General features: G+C 37.6%; 1 protein-coding gene and 1 long non-coding RNA gene across 2 annotated transcripts in view; one reads left to right on the top strand and one right to left on the bottom strand.

Moving 5' to 3' along the window:
- Positions 1-23838, top strand: part of LOC101736703 (E3 ubiquitin-protein ligase Hakai) — a 118164-nt gene that overhangs the window by 73613 nt on the left and 20713 nt on the right. The window lies entirely within an intron of this gene.
- LOC134200926 (uncharacterized) lies at positions 6840-7928 on the bottom strand. Its single transcript, XR_009976039.1, has 2 exons — positions 7865-7928; positions 6840-7683 (listed from the first exon to the last, which is right to left on the bottom strand). It is a non-coding gene; the product is annotated as an uncharacterized LOC134200926 (long non-coding RNA).

Genomic DNA, 23838 nt, shown 5'->3' with positions numbered 1-23838 from the left:
AGGGGCAGAGCCAAGCCGCTGCCTACCGCTTAATACTCTCCACAAGCCTCGTTTGAAGAAGGACATGTCATGGCGCTCGGGAAACACCGAGGAGGGGAGCTCATTCCATAGCCGGATGGTACGTGGCAAGGATGGTACGTGGATATCACTTTCTATGCCCATAATTGACAAATTACTCAGCCGTTTTTGTAACATTGTTGTTAGCAATTCATTTTTTATTCTCTTAAGCTGCGAAAATGACCGCTCTCGACTAAAATTGTCGGTCCTTCGGGGCCCCCTGAGAATGGGGGCCCTGGGCACGGGCCCCGTGTGCCCTTATGGTAAAGACTGTATTGACGGTAGGTACCACCACCCTGCCTATTTCTGCCGTGAAGCAGAATGCATTTCGGTTTGAAGGGTGGGGCAGTCGTTGTACTGAAGTGAGACCGTATAGTTCATGTCTCAAGGTGGGTGGCGGCATTTACGTTGTAGATGTCTATGGGCTCCGGTAACCACATAGCACCAGGTTGGCCGTGGGCTCATTCACCCATATAAGCAATAAAAAATAATTGTAAAGTGCTCTCTTTATTACCGAAAAATAGATATAAAGCAATTCATAACAAATGTATCCGTGAAACGCGAGGCTACTACTAGTGAAGTTAATTTACCGTAAATAGACTCTTTCTTGACAGGCGAATATTCTCAGAGCGGTGCTTTGACCGCTGTTAATGTTACCAATGTATAAAAATAATAATTTATTAAGGTACATTTTCGGCAGATATTTTTCAGCATGTGACGCACAAAATAACTACACGAAACCTGCGCTGTTTTAATGCGTATCTACTGACTTTTAAGTCACGAATCATGTCAAAGTGATCAACGGTAGTCACGTGCGACGACAAATTTCAAAGTCCAATAGTATACAGTTACACGTCACACATTATAACCCCTGTGAGAAAAAAATGTGTGCGTGTACTAGTGTACACACGTAAGAAGTGAAACTTCTTTATGGCCTTATTTTTCGAAAAATGATCTACATGCAACTTTCTAGAAATTGGTTAAATAAAGTTAAATTAGATAAAGTTTAAACAAAAGGATTTTATTATCATAGACATGAATACAAAAAAGATGGCGCGTAACGGAAAAATGTGACGCGTAACCGAAAAATGTGACGGTAATTTTTTTTCCAACGCCGATAAAGAAGTTTCACTTCAAAAAACTTCCGCTTATATATGTGATTCTGACAGGTAATAATTTTGGTACTCAATGTTAAGACGCATACAGTCACACTTTAACGTTTTACTAAAATACGGCCAGTACATAACCAAAGAGAGCAGCTCTCAAATATATACCTACCGAAAACTACAATGGAATAAATCAAATATTAAAGAGATAGTAAAATTACCTCCGTATTCATAAAGTAACAAATAGTGTATCCAGCCTGGGTCCCAAATCTTCTACTTTATTATAAAATATTGGAACTTTGATGCTTACGCCTCTTTTGATCATCTTTTCATCGTATTGGGGATTTACATAAATAGATTTAAGTCGTCTTCTAATCTTTTTCAAAAAATTTTTGAACTTTACGAACTAGCAATAATACATTTCTACCAGAAACTACAAACAAAATAGTATAATTTAAGGCGTAGGTATATCAACTAAAGCACAGCAACACCGAGCCCCCTGACGTGCGCATGCGTCAGCACTTTCTTCAATATTCCAAACGTACTGAAATAGAACGAACCATGTAACATTGGCATCGCACACCTTTGCAGGAGACTCGAGACTAATTTGATATGTTTAGTATCCGGGAGAAATTTTATTATTATTTTTAGTTCATTATTTACAAAACATTGCACGCTCATAGATAGAGGTTAAAGTTCCCATTAAAATCCGGGTATATCGTTGGATCTGTGGAAATGGCTCTGATGACGTTATCGCAGATGTAAACAAAGTTCTCCCCAGAACTATTAGAGCAAATGTTAAGATTTAAGCTGTTTTTAATTTTTTTTAATCTTCAAGAACAAATGTTTCGATGTATAGCCGGCCGATATTTGACTTTTTATCCGATCGCTACCAAACATCACAGGATCACCCGCTATGCTAATTTCAGCCTTCCTGGAAAGTTTCATCGGAATGGCTCCAGCCGTATACGGAACCCGGACTTTTGCATTTATAGATTCAATATGGCTTTTCCTAAATCGACGAAGTCAATTTATATGAAAACATTTTGTATATTCCTGTGCGTTTTGAGACGGGCGTAATCGTATGGCTTATGTGTCCACCTCACTCCTTTCCCTTTAGGCCACGACGCCTTCAACTTACTCTTTATTGTTTTTATTCAGACGCAAATTCTACGATAAGTCAAAGTGTCAATAACAAACAGCTTAACATTCACTAAAAGAGCACTCAAACATGTAGTTCTTCAGTTGATCTTCACAATACTAAAATTACATTATAATTAATAACGTAAATCTTCACAAATAGTTTTGATTTTCCCAACACGTTGGACGTGTGCCCAGTTCATTATGAATTTGCGTCAAATACATTTACGTTCTGGGACTTAGTGGGGCTCGTAAAATTATTATTTTTTATTGCCTTTATAGGCAGACGAGTATATAGCCTAATGGGGAATGGCTACCAGAGGAAATGTGAAAGTGATTGACAAATTAAAGAGCTAACGGTTAGCGTGGTATAGACATATGATGCGTAGACAAGAGATGCATGTGTCTAGGAGATGTATAGAAATGGTAGTGCAAGGTAGAGGCTGAAGAGGTCGACCAAAGAACACATAGATGGAGTGTGTGAATGACGATATGAGAGAGAGAGGAGTGAATGTTGAGATGACGGCTGATAAAAGAGAATGGAATAGAAAAACTCGCTGTGCCGACCCCACCTAGTAGGATACGGTGGAGACAAAGAAGAATGGTGAGTGGTTACCGTCACTCATGGACGTCGATAATGCCAGGGATAGATCTAAGCCGCTGTCTACCTCTGAATACTCTCCGCAAGCCTCGTTTGAAGAAGGACATGTTATAGGGTCCAGGAAGCATCAGTAATGTAATTATTATGAATTATTAATGGTACCGACGAATATTATAATAATAATAATAATAATGTTTTTATTTCAAGTAACCATGACTCATATAAATTGTTAATAAGACTTAGACCTATGTCAGTAGTTATATTTACATCATAATGAATTACTGTGGTAACATCCCATAAGCTAATAAATATAACAACTCATAAGCTCTGAGCTATTACGTAACAGTCCGTAATATAAACTACCGTAATATAAACGAATAACTAACAAGATTAAACAAAGATATACATATTTATGTATCCATAACATCGCGTAGTTCTCAAGTTAATTTGAACGAAAGTTTTAACTACCGATTTCCTACTTTCCCCCTGTATAAATATAATTGCAATTTCCTTGCACTATCGCTAACAACTATTTTGTTTAATTAAAACAGGTTAATACACTAAAACTTTCTAATGCATTACTCCTGCGACTACTCGTACAGTATTTTAGAACGATTGCAATCCTAAATAAATATAATCAAATTTCATATCTAAGGATCCAAAGTTAACATGATTTTTTTGCAAAGAGCATTATTATTTGTCAATTCGAAAAAATTGGCACTCAGATTTTGAAAAAAATTCTAGAGTAGTTATTATACTTTGCTAAATGCTAAAACCAATTACACCTTTGTCCAGCAGTGCATTTCTGTGAATTGATAGTGATGACGAAAATCCTGTAAATACATTTTTACATTTAGATTTTAAAACGTGGGAAAATCTGGATTCGAAATGATTTTATCTGCCGCCTAATAAAAATAAAAAGTACGTACGTTTAGTTCCCATTTTTCGGACAAAACTTCGCTGTGTGAGCAGCTGATTTGGCAGTGTTTTTTAATTAACACTATTCAACAGTACGATTCCAATATCCCACGTTAATAAGTCGCCGGATCTTAACAAATAAACGTAAGAAAGAATAAGAAAGCGTTAATTCACAACTCTACAAAAAAATAATTCGTTCTTTGTCCTAACGTTTATACTAGGGTTTTCCGGTTAATTATTCACAAAAACGAAAATAAAATACCTTTTCTTGGTATAAAGTTTGCTTTTGTGATAGTTATAGTACTCATTTTTAAATTTTTTTTATAAATTGTAATTAATTTTAAAACTTTCAAAAAAACCGCGTTATGAGAGTGGGGTGTTTAAGCTTACTCAGTACCACTAGATGGCACTCGAGTCATAAACAACGATCAGGTGTTTTGTACAAGCCCAGAAAATCTTAAAATGTCACGAAAGTATAAATACGATGCTGATGCATTTTGTTTCATATGTGGTCAATTAATTAAAGTTCAAAAGCAAACTGTTTCATGCCATGTATTTTTTTCTCGTCTAATTACGATCTAAAGTATCATAATTTTATGCTTTGCAATCAAAGTCAAATTTGGTGTTGACCCGTGTTATGTTTTATTCTTATTTAAAAACAAGTTCAGGAAACGATAATCATGACGTCACAGTAAATCGGTAATCTGAATCTCGCTTATCTTTTAAATGAAACGTGCATTTAGTTTTTTCTATTCAATATACCATCTAACAATATCAACAAGCTGAATGAGCATGAGCTGAAACAATATAAAACATAGATCATCAAATTGAAATTAAATTAATTAGGTACATTCTAGATCATTCTTCGTGTTTCTTCGTAATAAACGAACACGTGGTTTTCTTTCGGCCATACCGGTAGTGGATAAACCGCGTGGCCGGATCACAGATACACCGATATAAACACTGCAAAAAAATGTAATCCAACAGACAGCGCGCGCGCCGCGTAGATTGGAAAATCAAAATAGATTTTTGGCGAAGCGCCGCGTGCGTTCGTTCTCTAAACAATGAAAACTGGGTCGCCGATCTGTTTACCGTGACAAAAATGCGAACAGCACACACCGGGACTCCTCAGAAGAATATTCGTAATTCTAATGCAGTAAGTGCTTGATTCCATTGACAATTGACGCTGCCGATCTCTGACGCCGCGACCTCTGACGTTTTCTCCTGTACCATTTCACGTTTATCTTTTGGAGAGCTTACGCATCGCTAACTATATATAACAGTCATCGAGTTACAATATTAAAGCCCACTGAGTTTCTCGCCGGATCTTCTCAGTGGGTCGCGTTTCCGATCCGGTGGTAGATTCTGCGAAGCACTGCTCTTGCTAGGGTCAGTGTTAGCAACATTCCGGTTTGAGCACCGTGAGCTCACCTACACACGTTAGGGTGAAGCTGAAATAGCCTCTCAAGGCTATCAGCATAGGCAGGAGAAAAAAAAACAATATTAAATGCAATTAAGAATCTGAACTGACCAAATGTTTTCCCAATTCTGTATATCGCAGTATTTACTGTCAACACAAAATATCTAATTATCTAATCTACCAAATATTTTTTCTAAGACGATTTAATAGAACCCAACTCATAAAAAATAACTTTCTAAATAATTGAGAACCAAATATATTTTTTATGATTTATTTACACGATTACATGTCATACTTTACAATTTATTGTTATAATTCTGACAACTTTCCAGTTAAACTGAATATCAATCCCGTAAGATGATGTCATAAATGACTTATCATTATTATTAGTGTATGATTTAAGGTTAGCTCACTGATTAATTTGGTCCCAACATGAAATGAAGGTGAGATTTCAGCTGGGGCTTTTAAAGTTTGAGAAACAATTTTAAAAAATCGTTTAAAATTGTCATCCCTATTGCATACAATTCGACGTACAGTTTCTCGCTGGATCTTCTCAATGGGTACCTAGCGATTCCGACCCAGTAGTAGATTCAACGGAGTAGGGCTTTTGCTAGGGCTGTTGTTAGCAAATTCTCTCAGGTTCAGACCGTGAGCTCACCTACTCGTCAACACTTAGTTGGAATAGCCTTTTAGGCTACCAAAAATTAACTAAGGAAAAAACTGCATACAAATAACATATAACCTATCCTTCGAATTTCTAATAATCATGTAACGGTACCAAAATAGCCCTGTGCGAAATTATAACGTCCCTTGCTACCAATATTTATTAAAGGGTCAAACATTTCGTGACCCGCTTCGAAATTGGTCCGCTGATCCAGCAAGTCACACGTGTCGACCATAAGATCCCGGACTTAATATCAAGTAACAGAGTATTTTGGATTATTCTGAAAAACATTTTTTACGTCACATTCAGAGATTATCTGATGACAAAAATGTTGACATTGAACTGTTGCGCGTATAAATAGTTAAATTACCTTGACACAACCATGAGACATTCATTGATTCTCTAGTGTAGATGAATAAATGGTATTAACATCGTTTTTAAGCAATGGATACACTTACGGTTACTTACGTAATGAATCTAAGAATTTTATTATTCGGTGAAATAATTTATAGGAATTATTATTCAGTTATGTAACTATACTTGAGACCTTAGAACTTATATCTCAAGGTGGGTGGCGCGTTTACGTTGTGGATGTCTATGGGATCCAGTAACCACTCAACAGTAACACACCAGGTGGGCTGTGAGCTCGTCCACCCATCTAAACAATAAAAAATAAAAATAATTGTATGGTGCTCTACTTAAGATTCGTTTAGACCTACATTTTTAATTAGAAAACACAATAAAAACGTTTATTTGATATTCATGATCATACAATTCTCCAGAATAAATAGATTAGTTTAAATAGGCATTAGGTAAAACGTCATCTCGTTCTGTGACCATTCCAGTATAATTTAACATTACCTGTAGGTAACTCGATTACTTCCGACCGATGAGATTCCAATTCACTTAACTTTCTAGAAAGAAAACAATCAATTTGTTCGTCGAATTATCGATTAATTCACAACTATTTATCTTTGAACATAAGGAAACAGAATACGTCCTTGTCGCATCTTCCGCCTTAAATAACATTAAGAAAGTACATTATATTTTAAAATACTTGAATGTGGCAACATTGTAAATTCAAACTGAATTTCTTCCTCGTTCATTATTAATTCGGGATACGAAAATAAACTACATTCGGGGCTATGTTGATTTCAATACTCTCGTTTATTCCGAGGGAATGTGGCCTTCCGTAAGCTGTTGGTCTATTTTATTTTCTTGAACAATTTATTATGTTTAATGCAGCAGAAAAGGTTTTTCATAATCGACTAATGTTCGATGAGGGAATCATCATTATCCTGCCCTTCTCCCAGTCACCTGGGGTCGGCGCAACATGTTTTCTCCTTCCATACTCTTCTATCATAGACCATTTCTTCGCTCACTCCCCTCTTACCCATATCGTCTTTCACGCAATCCATCCATTTCTTCTTAGGTCTACCTCTTCCTCTATATCCTTCCACATTCATAGTTAACACTCTTACCAACCTCATTTTCATTTCGTCTCATCACATGTCCATACCATCTCAAACGTTCGATGAGGGAATAACATCACATATTAAAAATTGAATCGGCAAAATGTATCAATAGCCTAATTGTTAGGCGTACTCCTGTGTCATATTAGGTACGAAATGTCCCTACGTTCTGATTTTCTTCTTTTTGCCTTGTAGTCAGATGAATTCATGACCTTCATGATTTTAAAAGGTCACCAGCTCCCATATTATTCCTTCTATTTTATCTGCTTTGCACTCAAATCGAGTACATCTCTCAGGTTTTTTACCTATTAAACCACAAAAAAAATGTTAAAAAATGTTGTTGAAAATTGAGACTGTCCGAAATTAAAGTTCACTTAGTATTTATGTAGAATTGGGATCGTGGTACATAAAATAAAATTATTCCACTGTTCCAAAATCTTCTGTTATTACAATTAAAAACTTATCATAAACTTAAAATTATCTAACACATTTTTTACGCCTTATCCGTCTTCGCCATCTTCATTTTCTCTGTCATTCTCGGCTGTCATTCTCTTTTCCCTTTCTGGCACTCACATCTTAACGTTCCATTTCATGCTATTTCAAACGTTCCGTTCTTACCCATCCTACATTCGTAATACCTTATACCCCCAACAATTCGTTCTCAATTCAGCCCAGCAACCGGAAAAACGCACAAAGCCGTGTTCCAATGCCAAGCCCATTGTTGACTTGATGAGACCTTGGAAGTTCCGTTGAACTCTCCTTTGATATTATTTTTAGTATTAACCTACATTCAAATATCAATCGATAGTCGTATCAACCGACCGCAGACTATACTGTTCAGATGTTCCAAGTATAAAATCATACATGCTGCTAACTAAAACAACCAAAGAAGATAGCGATAAATGACAGCATTAAGTCTCAATATTATATTTGTTTCCCAAAATACAGGACCATACTATCAGCGTAAAAGTTTTACTTGGTAATGTTTAATTCCATTAAATGTAAGTGAATCCAATAAGAAAATATTACTGCAGCGATAGAAACTTAAAAATATCTAGTTTAAAAATGATATGAACAATGACAATTTAGAAAAGGTACAGTTAAGGTAATGTTTGAATTATGTTGAAAAAAGGAAATACATTTCGTCGTTTAGCTAACAATACCACGCTAGTCAAAGCTTGGTTCTCAGACACTGCTAAAAACTGAATATGTCTCCTAAGTTTTTTTGGTGGACATTAATTGTAAGAGGAGATACTCTGTCCCTTTCCCGCAAACTGAGTTTTTCTATAAAGAGAAGAGAGATAGCGTGGCGGATGTGAAAATTGACGTCAAACCTTGATATGGTGTTCACTTGAAATTAAAACGTGGCTTCGCTATTTCTGAACAGATTTTAATTTCATTACATAAAGACATTAATGACAGTCGACACGCCGTTCTCCTAAAGGAATTATGACCTAATAATGATCCATCAAATAATAATCTTCACTCATGCAACACACTTACTGGCAGCACCGCACGGGTAGGTACCACCGCCCCGCCTATTTCTGCCGTGAAGCAGTAATGCGTTTCGGTTTGAAGGGTGGGGCAGCCGTTGTAACTATACTGAGACTTTAGAACTTATATCTCAAGGTGGGTGGCGCATTTACGTTGTAGATGTCTATGGGCTCTAGTAACCGCTTAACACCAAGTTGGCTGTGAGCTCATCTAACCATATAAGCAATAAAATAAAAATAAAAAAAACAATCTGTAAGTTTGTCATACAGTCTCCACAGTTTTACATAACCGCTTCACATCGCGCTGTGAGTTCGTAAATGTACTATTTTTCGCTTTCGCAATATCGATTCGACCTTGTACGTCTTCAGATGTGCTAGAATTAACAACGTAGGTAGGGGAGACCGGGGCAAGATGAAGTTCGGGGCAGGACGGGAAATAAGCTTTTGTCTATGAATGGTAATCTTGTTCGGACCGGTAACGGCGCCATTTGTACGAAATTCAGACTGCGCAAGTGCGTCCGAGCAAAGCGAACGTATTGGATCTCGTTTTTGCGTTGTATAGGAAAAAAACTGATTTTGCAAGTGTTTTTATCCGGTTTTTGGTTAAGAAACTGATGTGCAGACATGTAAGTACTTGAATTAATATAATGTTTTAATCATCAGCGTGTTGTAGTACTATAACACTTTAAATTCCGATTAGATTTTTGCGCCGGTAAGATTTAAGATTAGAATTGCTTCAACTTATTTGAATACATATAGGTCGGGGCACCATGATCGGGGCATAACGAAATACTATCCCGTTTTGCCCCTTCCTTGTGGTTTAAATAACTTCTTCTGTGTACCCATTTACCTATCGATAGTATTGCAACCTGGTTAAGCAAGCGTCCATAGGCTACGGTAACTGCTTTCCATCAGGCGACAGGCGAACTGTAAGCTTCTTTGCTGACTTAGTGGTATAAAAAAAAGTATAAGTACATATTGTTGTAACTTCTACATAAGCAAGAAATATCGTTGCTTTTCTCACAAAGTTTTTTTCTCAGATACAATGGTTCGGAACTATAAACGAAAAACAGATCGTGGCAAATGGGATCCTGAAGTTCTGGGTCTTATGGGTTCTTAATAACAGGATGGGGCTTCCTCGAGCCTATGCTACATATGATGTTCCGCGGCCGTGTAAGAAAAGCTCGTGATACTGTGGATGACGACACTGATTCCGGTAATTACTAAGTATGCAGGAAGCACGGTTAACCGGAAAATAACTTCGTGTAATAGCTTATCGGTTGGCTCAGCGAAATCATATAGATAGCCCACTTAATGAAGAAGCTGGCATGGCAGGAGAAGATTGGCGTAAAAAACGAATACACAAAGTTGGAAATAAGAAGATAAAAAGAACTGAAAACAAGCATCAAGCTAAAAGACTCGCCAAAGAAATCGAATCGGAATATAGTTCATCATAATTGGAGGACGGTGACTGGGCCTGCATCTATTGTGGTTTAGTCTTTCTTTCTTTTTTTTGTCTTTTTTTATACAATCACGCCACGTTAACTGGTCCCGTGCTAAGTTCGTAAAGAACTTGTATTACAGGTACCAGATAACGGAAATAAATTTAAGATTTTTATTATACACATACATATATTTAATAAACATCCATAACCCTGGAAAAGACATTTATATTTATCATACAAATATCCTCCCTTGGCGGGATTCGAACCCGCGACCTCCTGTGTAGTGACCTTCGATCAACAATAGTAACTAGATTTCGGGTCGGTGCATAAAATCCGTCTCGTCAAATAACAGCGCACTTGAAATGTGAGCTCTTATTTTGTTTAGTTCACTTCAAACACAGCCAATGTCAACCCGTCTCACAATACCGCAGTGTGTATTCAAAAGTTGCAAAAATAAGGCCCGAAAAAGCAATTTATTGGCCGGAGTATCTTACTTTCGGTAAGTACATGAAGTATAAACTACATTGTAAGCTTTAAACTTATAAATAATATTAAATTTTGAACAAAATTACCGATTTTTAACCACCGCTACAAATGTTGGCCAGGACTCGGCCAACACATGGACAAACTTTTGCTTAACAGAACAGTAAATGCATGGAGTAGATTTGTGTTGTAATAATTTTTTAAAATTTGTTAGCAGCACTTCAAAATTTGTTGGTTAAAATTGGTTAATGCTACTTTTGTGTCTGTTTGTTGGACTCTCATTAGATACTTAGCTTTCCATTTTTATTTTAGCTTTCCTAGCAATCACGTGTGCAGAATGGATCTCGATTGTCGCCAGAGAAACAAGAGATGACTTTTATAAGCCAGCTAAGAACTCCGCTTATTGACACTGGACATCTTTGCCTTCCGTGCTCACGGCTACTGAAATGTGGCCGAAACATTGTAATAAAAATACCACGCTTGAAACCGTTTAAACGTTGTTTTATTATGTGCACTGGTCGCGAGAACTTAAAAATATATATTACACAAAAACGTAACGCTAATAAAATAATAAGTAATGTATAGATACTAACAAACATACATTTCCAAAACATAAAAAGTAAACAACTAAACTTTTACTTTAATTCATTAATAAATTATTTTAGTGTTAAGCGCGACTCCCTTACCTCCTGTAGTAAATAGAAATCGGCATTTCAAGAAGCAAAAATAAATAAAGCAAAACGATGTTAGTTCTCAGAGCAATTAAGGGAAAAGTTACTTTATTTGTTGCGCCTTAAGATTGATTTAACATTAAAAGTTGTTTAAAATATGTCTTTTTATTGGTAAGTGACAGGAGTAATTTATTGCTTTGCTCGTTTTATGTAACGAATGATCGTAAGTATTAGATAATGTTTTGGAGATTTGTGACTTTATTACTAGGTGCCATAGTTGTTATTAGTTTGAAAGTAAAAGTGTTTCAAAACTTTTTTCTCCGTTTGTTAGTAAACGAATGTAGCTATATAAGTATATATTTACGCGGACAGTTTTTGCTTTAATTTTATACGTATCCCTTTATCTAGTTACTATTGTTGATCGAAGGTAGTGACCATGTCACTTACCACTACACCAGACGGCCGTGGTTACTTATACTAAGAGTCAACTGAGGGTTGGGCTATCTGCAGTATTTGCCATGGTTGGGCACACGATTCCGGTGCCGAAGTAGATGAAGAAGACGACGAGGCACACATTTGTGAACGCTGTCTGCCCGATTAAAATACGTACTCCTTTTGCCCCATAGCATTTCCCATCTTACCCCGTCCATGGGGCAAGACGGGAAATTCGCCACATTATCGTTAATCATTATTTGTCAAAAAACTTCTGTGATTTTGCTTGATAAAATTATTAATTTTAAGAAACAAATGTATAAGTGTTACTTATTTTCTTAAAGAATTTAATTAAAGAGTATAATTGTCTTTGTACAGCGAGTTTTGTCTTAGCTATCTCATCTTGCCCCGGTCTCCCCTACGTATTCTCGTACATCAACCGCGAGCTCGGAGTGGCTCTGACCAAAATGTGATGTTGTATCATAAGATTACATAGGGTTGACACGTGCCGCTTAAAATTTTATTTCAAAGGCATCATTAGTAACTATCACGTTTCGGTATAATGGATTTAAAACTAAAAATATGAATTCATCGTATTGAGTAATTTGGATTTAGAACAGGGAGTGTTTAATAGAAGTATTTTCTTATACTCAAAATGAGTTCACTCACAACTTACCCCATCTTGTAGACCGAATGGTAAACAGTCGACGTCGCCCAAAGCACGTCATTACGGATCCTCCCGATCCATTAACGGTGCTTTTAGGCACCACAAGCACCGGTCACCGTCCTCGTCGAACCCGTCGCTTGCGACGAAGGGCTCGACGAGCGAATTAACCGATAGACACAGCCCACTGAGTTTCTCGTCGGATCTTCTCAGTGAGTCGCGTTTCCGATCCGGTGGTAGATTCTGCGAAGCACTGCTCTTGCTAGGGTCAGTGTTGGAAACACTCCGGTTTGAGCCCCGTGAGCTCACCTACACACGTTAGGGTGAAGCTGAAATAGCCTCTCAAGGCTATCAGCATAGGTAGGAGAAAAAAAAAACCCGGCCTGGTCTTAAAAGAGAAGAGAAGCTAATGCACTGTGATGCAAATACCACCGTCAACCTTCACACTCACACGTTCTCACGGATCCTTCTCATCTAGTCTCAATACTGTTGGAAGCTATCAGAAGCAACAACCAAATAAAACTTCAGAATTATACGCGGAGATGCTCCCACCAGATACTTTGTTGTTTTAATATCGTTGAAATACAATAAAGCTCAATGCCTATTCGATCTTAGACGTTTAATAACATGGGCCACTTGCATATCAACTAAGCAATAAAATATATATATATATATATATATATATATATCCATAATGAGATTGATGTCAGTCTCTGTTGCATTTATAATAAGGACCTTATTTTAACGACCTTAATTATAGTTAATTTCTAGTGTCCACACTGACATTTATGATCTGTTGGCACAACTCCCGGTGAAATTACACAACGCGCACTAAAAAACAAACCCTACTCGGGTAAAATAAGATAATTCCTATCGTAACTATTCGTCTTTACCGAGTTATTGTTTGCCAGCGGTCGCCTTTGACTCAGATCCAAATTTCCTTTTCAGCCCGGTGGTACTTTAGACAAATTAAAATAGTTTCACAAGATGTTTCAACGCACTATCAATACCCAACGTAATAACATTATAAAATTATTGTCTTAATTGCAACAAATATTCTGATAAATCGCATCATAGGAAAAAAATTATTCTGTATCTTTTTTTAGCTTGTAATGCGTATTGTGTACTGCCTAATCAGTAAATAAATAAATAAAAATCGATTTATACTGACGTTTCTATATACGAATCAATGAACTTACAATCGCAAGTAATGTATAATTTATTTACTTACTTTTATTAAACATTAAACTTTACACTACTTCGAGTGTTTAGACAACATTTATTTAAAAACTTTAAATTAAATTTAATCAACCGACTTTCGACAACCTTATTGAGAAAATAGTCGTAGGAAAATTTACCGCATTTTTTTAAATATTAAACTACTACGCAGTTAGTTCTCTCTTACGTTTGAATATTACATTTTAGTTTCGATACTCGGTATTGTGTTGGACGACAAATTTAACATATTTCTATTGTTTATGTTTATTTTACAAGATTCTTCAGCAGTGTAAATGCTATCCAGAGTTGACAACAATACTAAATCCGCTACCCCTAAACCACGAGGAAAACCTACTAAAGTAATTTTGTACGTTATATTTCTCCGCGTCTCAGAACTTAACGTTAATTCGTAGCGCTAGTTTTTCGTGAACAAATGGTACCGAGCCACAGGATCTAACCACGATATATTCGCATAACTACATATACGCCGACGCTTATAATATTAGAACCTTCCCTTTTTCTTGTGTTTTTCTTTTTCACCTCGTTAATCGAATTAGTGTGTAGCCTGATGGCTTTAATTAGTTGTTGTAGCATAACATATGGCTGATGTGCTAATACTGCGCATTGCGAGCTTGCCCGGGTTAGGTTATCTTCGCCCACGTGGTGGGATCGACTTACTCTAGTGAAATATGTACTTGACACATGTTCACGAATAGCTTCCACAATGAAGGAGTAGGGTACATGAATTGTTTCCCAACGGATTCCTATCGCGCAGGGTGCATGAATTGCCCGAAATGGAGATTTACTGTGGTTTAACTTCTAGACTCACCGGACCGCGATATAGAAGGAAAAGATAGGATCAGAAGGATTAAAAAAAATGGCCATGGTTTTTTTTAGTAGCTTAGAGGCGCAATCGAAATCATGATCAGATCTTAAAAGAAAAAAGGATCATAGACAACAAAACACAAATACCGTCGCCAGCCTTCCGACGTCCACGTCCGAACAGACCCGTATTCCTAGATTCTACTCCTAGTGCTGTTGGAAACTGCCAGTAGCACTAGCCAAAGCACAGATCACCGTACTGATTGAACTCACCAAAAAGTTCGATGTGAAACTTAGGCCATGGTATCAGCTCGTTCGCGGGATCGCGTTTCTAATCTGGTAGGAGATGCAATAGCTTTGTAGCTGATCTAGAGCACACAAGACGCCCTACCACCATCCCCATCTCCCATCTGGCCCATCTCGCAATAATAAAATCCCTAAAAAAGAGCGACTTTTCAATCCAATTTCTTGCAACGAACCGTATGTTCACACCGGAAATCCAATTCATCCGTGTCATTGAATTAATTGCCAGAGCTGAATAGTAATTTAAAATGGTATTCGTACAGCATTCATCGTTTTTGTTAAAATAATTTATTGCAGAACGCTTTGTGCATAGTACAACATGTTTGTGCATCCTATCGTTTCGATAAAGCGGCACGACATGAGAACCCTTTCATCGTGGCCGCCGGTAACTACATTCCCGATCCTGCGGACCAAATGGTAAACAGTCGTCGTCGTCCAAAACATGTCATCTCCCGATCCACTAACGGTGTTTTTAGGTACCTCAAACACCAGTCATCGTTCTTGTCGAACCTGTCACTTACGACGAAGGGCTCGGCGAGTAAATTAACCCACAGACACAGCCCACTGAGTTTCTCGCCGAATCGCGTTTCCGATCCGGTGGTAGATTTTGCGAAGCCCGGCTCTTGCTAGGGTTCGTGTTAGCAACAGCATCAGGCTTGAGCCCTGTGAGCTCCCCTACTAACCCGGTGACGATGACTTGGTCTCATGGTCTAGAACCATCAGCTTAGGTACGAAAAAAAAAAAACATCCTATCTCCCAAAGTCATTCGCGACATAAATGCTCTGCATAAAACAGATCAGCCAATCACACTTGGTATTAAGCCAGGATATTATTTCATACCATTTAGTTTGATACTCTTCGGAATACCAGACAATTTGGACATACAAGTGTTATTGTTAAAATTCAAACGTCTGAAATAAAGGTTTATGTGTACATTATTCATGTGTACTTGATTGGAAACAAATACGCATCTGATAGTGTTTATTTATCTGAGATAATATCCGAAATGGCAATTGGATCCAAAGATGTTTCATTGTCTGATGAAATTGGGGCATTCGGGGTGTCTGTATGAAACTGAAATATTCTAAGAGCGGTAGAAACATTGAATTGTTCTACATATTTCTAGCAGAAATAGCATTCAGACTTTCATTGCCAGATCGAGGTCTTTTCACTGAATAAAGTATGCTATTTTTACCCTGAAACCATGTTCTATCCATTCATTCGTTTCTTTGATTACAAATTATTGACCGCGGGCCATATTTTAATTTGTATCAAATAAAATCACTCGCCTCCTGACGACGAAACTATGACATAAGATAGTATCATTCTTTACAGCACTGACCTCAGCACATCCTATCAAAAATATAGGTACAATTTTACTACAATTTGAGACTATTTCCTATATTTTACTGAATACTCTATAACTAACATGAAATGGGTAATTTGTTAACAAATATTTTCAAGCTTCTTTCGCGTTTGTTGTACTGATTTTAGAACGTCCTACTTTTCTAATATCTTGTCAATTTGTTTTTTTACAAACTAACGCAGTTTAACGGACGACTGCTCATAAAACGAGTTGATTTAAATAATTTGAACGGAAGACTAAGAAAATGAAACGCTAATTTTTCAATGAAATCACTAACATAAATAACAAACCATTTGTGTTGTAATCGCTGAAATCCAGAATCATCTACGTAAAAAAAAAAAATCAAACGACTCTAAGAACATATAGCTAATGCTTATTTTTCCACTCCTGAAAACAATAATTCGATGTTGATGACTTCTTATTAAATCCATGGTAGAGACCAGCCGTTTGGTGTTCAGCTACCGTCAAGGTTACGACGGCACTGGGTCAAGGTGTGAACTATTTTAGATCGTATAATTCGGTGTATAACTTCAAAATGTTTCACGTGACGCTTCTAATTTGTGTTCATTACATTTTCAATATGCAGATGTGGAATAAACGGAACTTTACTGAGAAGCATATGTGAATATAATTGGGTGGTTTACTTACTAAGAATATATTCAGAAGCTCGGAGTAGTTGCCACGTCACGGATATATGAAATATCCACACTATCTTTTTAGTGGATAGCTTTGTACGAACTCACACTTAACCTTTTTATTTATTTCTCTTCTTCTTTTTCTCTACCTTATCCCACTAGGTGGGGGCGGCACAGATAATTTTTCTCTTCCATTCTCTTCTATCAGCCGCCATCTCAACACTCACTCCTCTCTCTCTCATTTCGTCATTCACACACTCCATCTATGTGTTTTTTGGTCGACCTCTTCCCCCTCTACCTTGCACTACAATTTCCATACATCTCCTCGATACATGTAGTAACCGTTGCTGTATCCGTTGACAAAGCGGAGTGTCCCAAAGACGCTGCAAACGCATTTTTTTTTATTACTTAAATGGGTGGACGACCTCACAGCCCACCTGGTGTTAAGTGATTAATGGAGCCCATAGACATCTACAATGTAAATGCGCCACCCACCTTGAGATATAAGTTCTAAGATCTCAGTATAGTTACAACGGCTGCCCTACCCTTCAGACCGAAACAATAACTGCTTCACGGCAGAAATAGGTAAGGTGGTGGTACCTACCCACGCGGACTCACAAGAGGTCCTACCACCACCATACTCACATGTCCATACCACACTAACCGTCCGCTCTTTAATTTGTCAATCACCGAGGTTACTGTTACACTTCCTCTGATATACTCAAATCTTTTCATTTATTTATTGCCCTTTTAGGCAGACGAGCATACGGCCCACCTGATGAGGAGTCAGTAATGCAAGGGGCAGAGCCAAGCCGCTGCGTACCGTTAAGTACTCTCCTTAAGCCTCGTTTGAAGAAGGACATGTCATAGCGCTCGAGAAGCATCTGGTACGAAATGGATACCGGAGTGCATAGACGGCTGCCACCAGCTTTGAACATGAAATCTCAATAGTATTTATTATATAGCCCACAAAACCGAAACCTATGAGTGTTTTGCGGCAGTATAGACACGGGGGTGGTGCCACGGGATGACAGATTTTTTTTAATGCTTAGATGAGTGGAAGAGCTCACGGCCTCTTTAATATGAAGTAGCTACCGGAGTCCAAAGGTATCAACAACGTAAATGCGGCCACCCCCCTTAAGACATGAAATCTAAGTCTGTTTGATAGTACCTATATAACGACTGCCCCACCCTTCAAACTGAAACGCATTACTACTACACGGCAGAAATAGGCCGGGCGGTGGTACCTACCCGTGCGGACTCACAAGAGGTCCTACCACCAGTAATTACGCAAATTATAATTTTGCGGGTTTGATTTTATCATACAAACGTTATAAACTCATCGTGGAAGTCATTCGTGAACATGCGTCAAGTACATAATTCGTTACAAAAACGTATCCGTCTGCGGAATTCGAACATCGGCACAATGGCATGCCTCGATAAAAATTCACCAGGCCGGTTTAGCCTTTAGGCGACGACGACTTCGATCAACTGAGGTATTGACAGCAAAACGGGCGTTTAATTTTTGTCGCAAGATAGAGTATCTCGGCCACGTGCTCAGGAAAGATCGATACATGCTGCTGCAGCTGAAAATTATGGGCAAAGTGGACGGCAAGAGACGTGCTGGGCGAAGAAAAAAGTCATGGCTCCGGACTATCCGGGAGTGGACCGGTATTGCCTCCGTCGAACAGATGTTCCGGCTGGCTGCTGACAGAAAGGAATACAGGAAGCTAACGGCCAACCTTCAGGATTGAAGAGGCACTGGAAGAAGAAGAAGAAGAATTTTTGTCGATATTTTTATTAAAGTACACAGTATTACATTGTATATTATAGTATACCTACAGTGGTAGTTATAGTAGCACATTAGAAATGTTTTATTTTTCTTTTAACACGCTTTTATTGGTTTAAGCTGTACCTATTAGAGTATGTCTGTATTAGCCTTATCTTAATATAGTTATAAGTCTTCTCTCCATATTTATGTTAGTGAACTCCTCCTGATCCGCTGGACCCATTTTGATGATAATTAATATATGTGTTCATGTGTATTCGAGAATGGCTTAGATTCACAATTCAAGCCACTACAAAAAAAATATCTATTTTAATTAAAAGAATTTGAAATTTTCAGATTTAAGACCTGTGTACAGGATAACATCTGTCGGGTCCGCTAATCTACTTACATAATCTCTTTCAATGTAATTTTCAACAAGCCAAAAAAGCCGATGGTTAAACACCTCAGTCGTCTTCCGTGGCCATGAAAACTACAGGGTAGTCAGAGCATCGAACAATTAACGAGATTTATTCGCGAAGCAACCGCCATTAAGTTGTTAGGTCTCCTCCGGAGGCGCAGCTACAGCTGTTAGCAAATTTCATCCCTCCTGGATGAGCCTGTGCTCGCCCCCATCTCCTGATGAAACTGGAAAGGCCACCAGGATACCGCTAATCCTTCTTTTAGAAAAAAATTAATCAATTATCGCTTTTTTTTCTACATAATCTAGTAACCTCGAGGGGCTATACTAGATTCACCGGGCGAGTAGGTGAGCTCACTGGGCTCTAAGCTGATAAATTTTCCAATACTAGCTCTAGCAAGAGCAGTGCTTCGCAGAATCTGCCATCGGATCGGAAACTCAACCCACTGAGAAGATCCGGTGAGAAACTCAGTGGGCTGGCTGTGTCTGAGGGTTAATTTGTTCACTGAATCCTTCGTCGCGAGCAACGGTTTCGACGAGATAAGTGACCGGTGCTTGAGGCACCTAAAAGCATCGGTAGTGGGAGGATCCAAAATGACGTGTTTTGGGCAACGGCGGCTATTTTCCGGTTCGGTCCACAGAATCGGACAAGATTATCGTGAGATTAAGCCCGCAAAATTAGTTTTATTTACAGTTCTACATTTCATTCAGCCGTGATAATTGACGAAAACAAGACGGCAGTCACGGACTCGTCTTGTTTGCCTTTAAATGATCTTTCGACACAACACAATCAGATGTCAACGCCCTGTACAAAATGCTGTGGTCAGTTTTGAATACGTAAACCTAAACATGATTTGAAGAAGCCAATTAAAATTTATGAAGTCCCTTCACATGAAATTCAAACAGCATCCATATTCGAACAGCTTACGGGGACGTTTGTGTACATACAAAACAATATTTTTTGTTTGTATGTACGAGTTTTTTTTTTTTATTGCTTAGATGTGTGAACGAGCTCACAGCCCACCTGGTGTTAAGTGGTTACTGGAGCCCATAGACATCTACAACGTAAATGCGCCACACACCTTGAGATATAGTTCTAAGGTCTCAGTATTGTCACAACGGCTGCCCCACCCTTCAAGCCGAAACGCATTACTGCTTCACGGCAGAAATAGGCGGGGCGGTGGTACCTACCCGTGAGGACTCACAAGAGGTCCTACCACCAGTAAAAAAATATTTACGTCAATTATTTAATAGCTTAAGATCAAACGAATTAAGAACTCACCTTGGTTCAATCGAAATGTCGCAATTTTTAAATCTCGTATTTTACAGGAGAACCTTCACTTTTGAGTCTCTTAATTAATTTAAGCATTCTACAATTTTCAACCTACACTTCAATATAGTATTTGATGTATTTTTACAAATTGTATTTAAGTACAAACGTATTTTATTCCGCGTCGCGTTTAATGAACAAAACGAATGAGATATTAAACCATAAAATCGTTTAAGATATGTCAGAAAAAAGGCGAAATCCTCAGAAAATACTAACTTGAAAAAATCGTGTTCAGATTTATGAGTTAAAAGTGACCTAACATGAATTCACACTCCATTCCGTATAAAATTAGATTTTTGTAACTAGTGATTTTCATTTCTTATCTCAATTTTATACTTGGCACGTAATGTAAGACAAACTGATATAACGCGCGACGCCTGCGTTCTCCTGAAATGCGACCGCCATTTGCTATTGATTTGCACCCACTCACCTGCCTTGACTTAAAGCTCAAAATTGCACAACACGTTCAATCGTGAATTTTCATCATCATCATCATCTCAGCCTATACCGGTTCACTGCTGAACATAGGCCTCTCCAACTGATGTCCAGTGCGGCTGGTCTGTTGCCACCTGCATCCAACGTGACCTAGATTTTCACTAGGTCGTCGGTCCGTCTGGTAGGTGGCCGTTCCACACTGCGCTTACCAGTATGTGGTCTCCACTCAAGAATCTTTCTGTCTCATCGGCCGTCTTACCATCTGGCCTGCCCCTGCCACTTTAGCTTTTAAGTCCTTGTGATTTTGTTTTCTTAAATAGATTAGTGAACGCGTCACGTGCTGTTAAGCAGCTATCAGAGCTTATAGTCGACACGCGGACGCGATGTTATTCCTGAATCATTCGTTAGAGAAAAACATAACTAAATGCTATTCCAGCTACGCACAGTTTGAAAAACGAACTCACGCTGCTCAGCCTATGAGAACTTGCTAACACTAGCCCTAGCAAGAGCAGTGCTACGCTAAATTAACTATCGGATCCGAATCGCGGAATCCACTGAGCAAACAAATCCGGTAAGGAACTCAGTAAGCAACAAAAACAAAACGTACAACCTCCTTGCACTAACAACACGTATTAAACAGTTCATTAACCCAGAACCATAGGGTCAGGTCGTAGTTCAACGACATTGTAAACATGCAACAGAAGCATTCGAATTTTCATTAAATTCATCCCGGCACTGCTACAAATGCATGAGGGTACGTATTAGACATTAAAATTGAAGAAAAACGTGCACTCTCCAAAAATTCAAACATTCGTGTTCCTTTTTTTTATCCAACTAAACAATTATAATAGAGTTTCGTGCGTTTTGAGCGTACTTTAAGGTGTTTGGGAAATGATAACGCAAAATTATAGGGTTCCAACAAGGGACTGATAACTTCAGTGCTGTTTGTCCGTAAATACGGATTTAAAAACTAGAAGAAGCTCAAAATAGGACAAATTGGAGATCTTTAAGTGACACTAGGCTAGCTGATTTCAGCTGATAGCCAGTCCTCAACAATTAAAGACAATTCAACCAAGAGGAATTGAGCAATAATGGTGAAGATTGATTGAAGTTGTTTGTTTGTCTGCGAATTTTATCGTCATTAAATAATTGTGAATAACCTGCGATAGGTGGCGACTTGGTTGTGCCTGCATTGCTGATGTCCATGAACAATGATGACCACTCATCATCACGTGGGTCATATACTGCGTAAGGCAACAAAAAAGTCTTATAGATATAAACATTCGATGTTTAACATTCCCAAGGGAAGCTTCTCCCTTCGCGATCCGGTTATTAGAAACATGAAAATATACCCAGAAAGAAAAAGATATTGATTTGAACTGGGAATCGAACCGCGAAAGACTCCGTAGCTCAGTAGTAATTAACCACCAAGCCAACAAAGCAATTATAATTGATAAAAAAATCAACCTTTTAAAAAGACTGAAAACATAGCGCTATTGTAAACATAGCATATTGATAAAAAAAAAAAAATCAACATAGCATGTTTTTTAACCTAAAAAATTAAAGTTACATAATCAAAAACGAACGGAATAATTTTATGATTTTCATTAATAGAAATAAAATTAAGTCAAAAGACTTTTTCGCGGGAAAATAACAATAATTACAACACAATGCATACCTACATACATATTTGGCTACAATAATAACTTGACCAGAGACTAAAGAGCCTTCAAACTTAATTAAATAATCAAGGAAACAATTCAGAAATTTCAAAAAACGCAAAAGAGAAGGTTTTAAGCTTTTTGGCGGGAACGCGAGGAGTGAAGTTGTGTGCTTTGTTTTATTTTGTCTATTTAGTGTTTCTTCAGGTTTAAATGTGTAATAACGGTGGTTTATTAACTGTTTAGTATCTAGTGAATGTGCACAAATGAGGGAAAATAAAACAAAGCCGCTGGTCGTAATTTCTCGGGATCCTTGAAAAAGTCCACTGAAAAAATCTCAATAAATGACCACAATTTTAGTGAGATTATATTTTCTCATCTCATTTCATTTCATTTCATGCCATGTTTCATATTATTCAACTTCATTTCATTGCACTTCATATTATCATTTTTCATATATAAAAAATAATCATAAAAGACTAAGCTGTGTGGTATGACAACTTTGCCTTTCCAGTTGGAAAAATAAAGCTACTACTACTAGGTTTTGGCTTGAATAGTAAAATTGGTTTCTCATTTACCTCTCACACTCGCTCACTCAGATGCCCTATTCAAACATTAACACTCACGATTAGGTACAATAAATAGGGACTATAGACAATTAGGTATTTTAATTATCTACAATAGGAGTTCACCTACTTGAGAGCCTAGCCTTTATGACCTAGTTCAAGTACAAATATAATTAGAATTTTTCTGCTTAAATAAGTAAATATTAAATAAATTTTACTGGTGGTAGGACCTCTTGTGAGTCCGCGCGGGTAGGCACCACCACCCCGCCTATTTCTGAAGTGAAGCAGTAATGCGTTTCGGTTTGAAGGGTGGGGCAGCCGTTGTAACTATACTTGAGACCTTAGAACTTATATCTCAAGGTGGGTGGCGCATTTACGTTGTAGATGTCTATGAGCTCCAGTAACCACTTAACACCAGGTGGGCTGTGAGCTTGTCCACCCATCTAAGCAATAAAAAAATAAAAAAATAAAAATAATAAAAGTTAACATGAACAGCAACATAAACGTTTAAAGACTAAACCTTCTCTAAATATTATTATTATTATTATATTAATTAATTATTAAACATCTGTATGTTTAAATAATAAAAATAAAAAATATAGGAAGAGCATCAATTTACTCACCGTAAAAAGACGTAAACACTCGTATTTTGGAGATTGTAATGTATTAATTAAAAATTAATTGGAAAGTTTCTCAATCAGCGCCTTTGAGAAACATTTTTCAATTCAATGAATTCCTTTTTATCGTCCT

This window comes from Bombyx mori, chromosome 22 (genome assembly GCF_030269925.1).
Source record: "Bombyx mori chromosome 22, ASM3026992v2".
Classification (NCBI taxonomy): Eukaryota; Metazoa; Arthropoda; class Insecta; order Lepidoptera; family Bombycidae; genus Bombyx; species Bombyx mori.
This window is presented reverse-complemented; position numbering and strand designations above follow the sequence as displayed.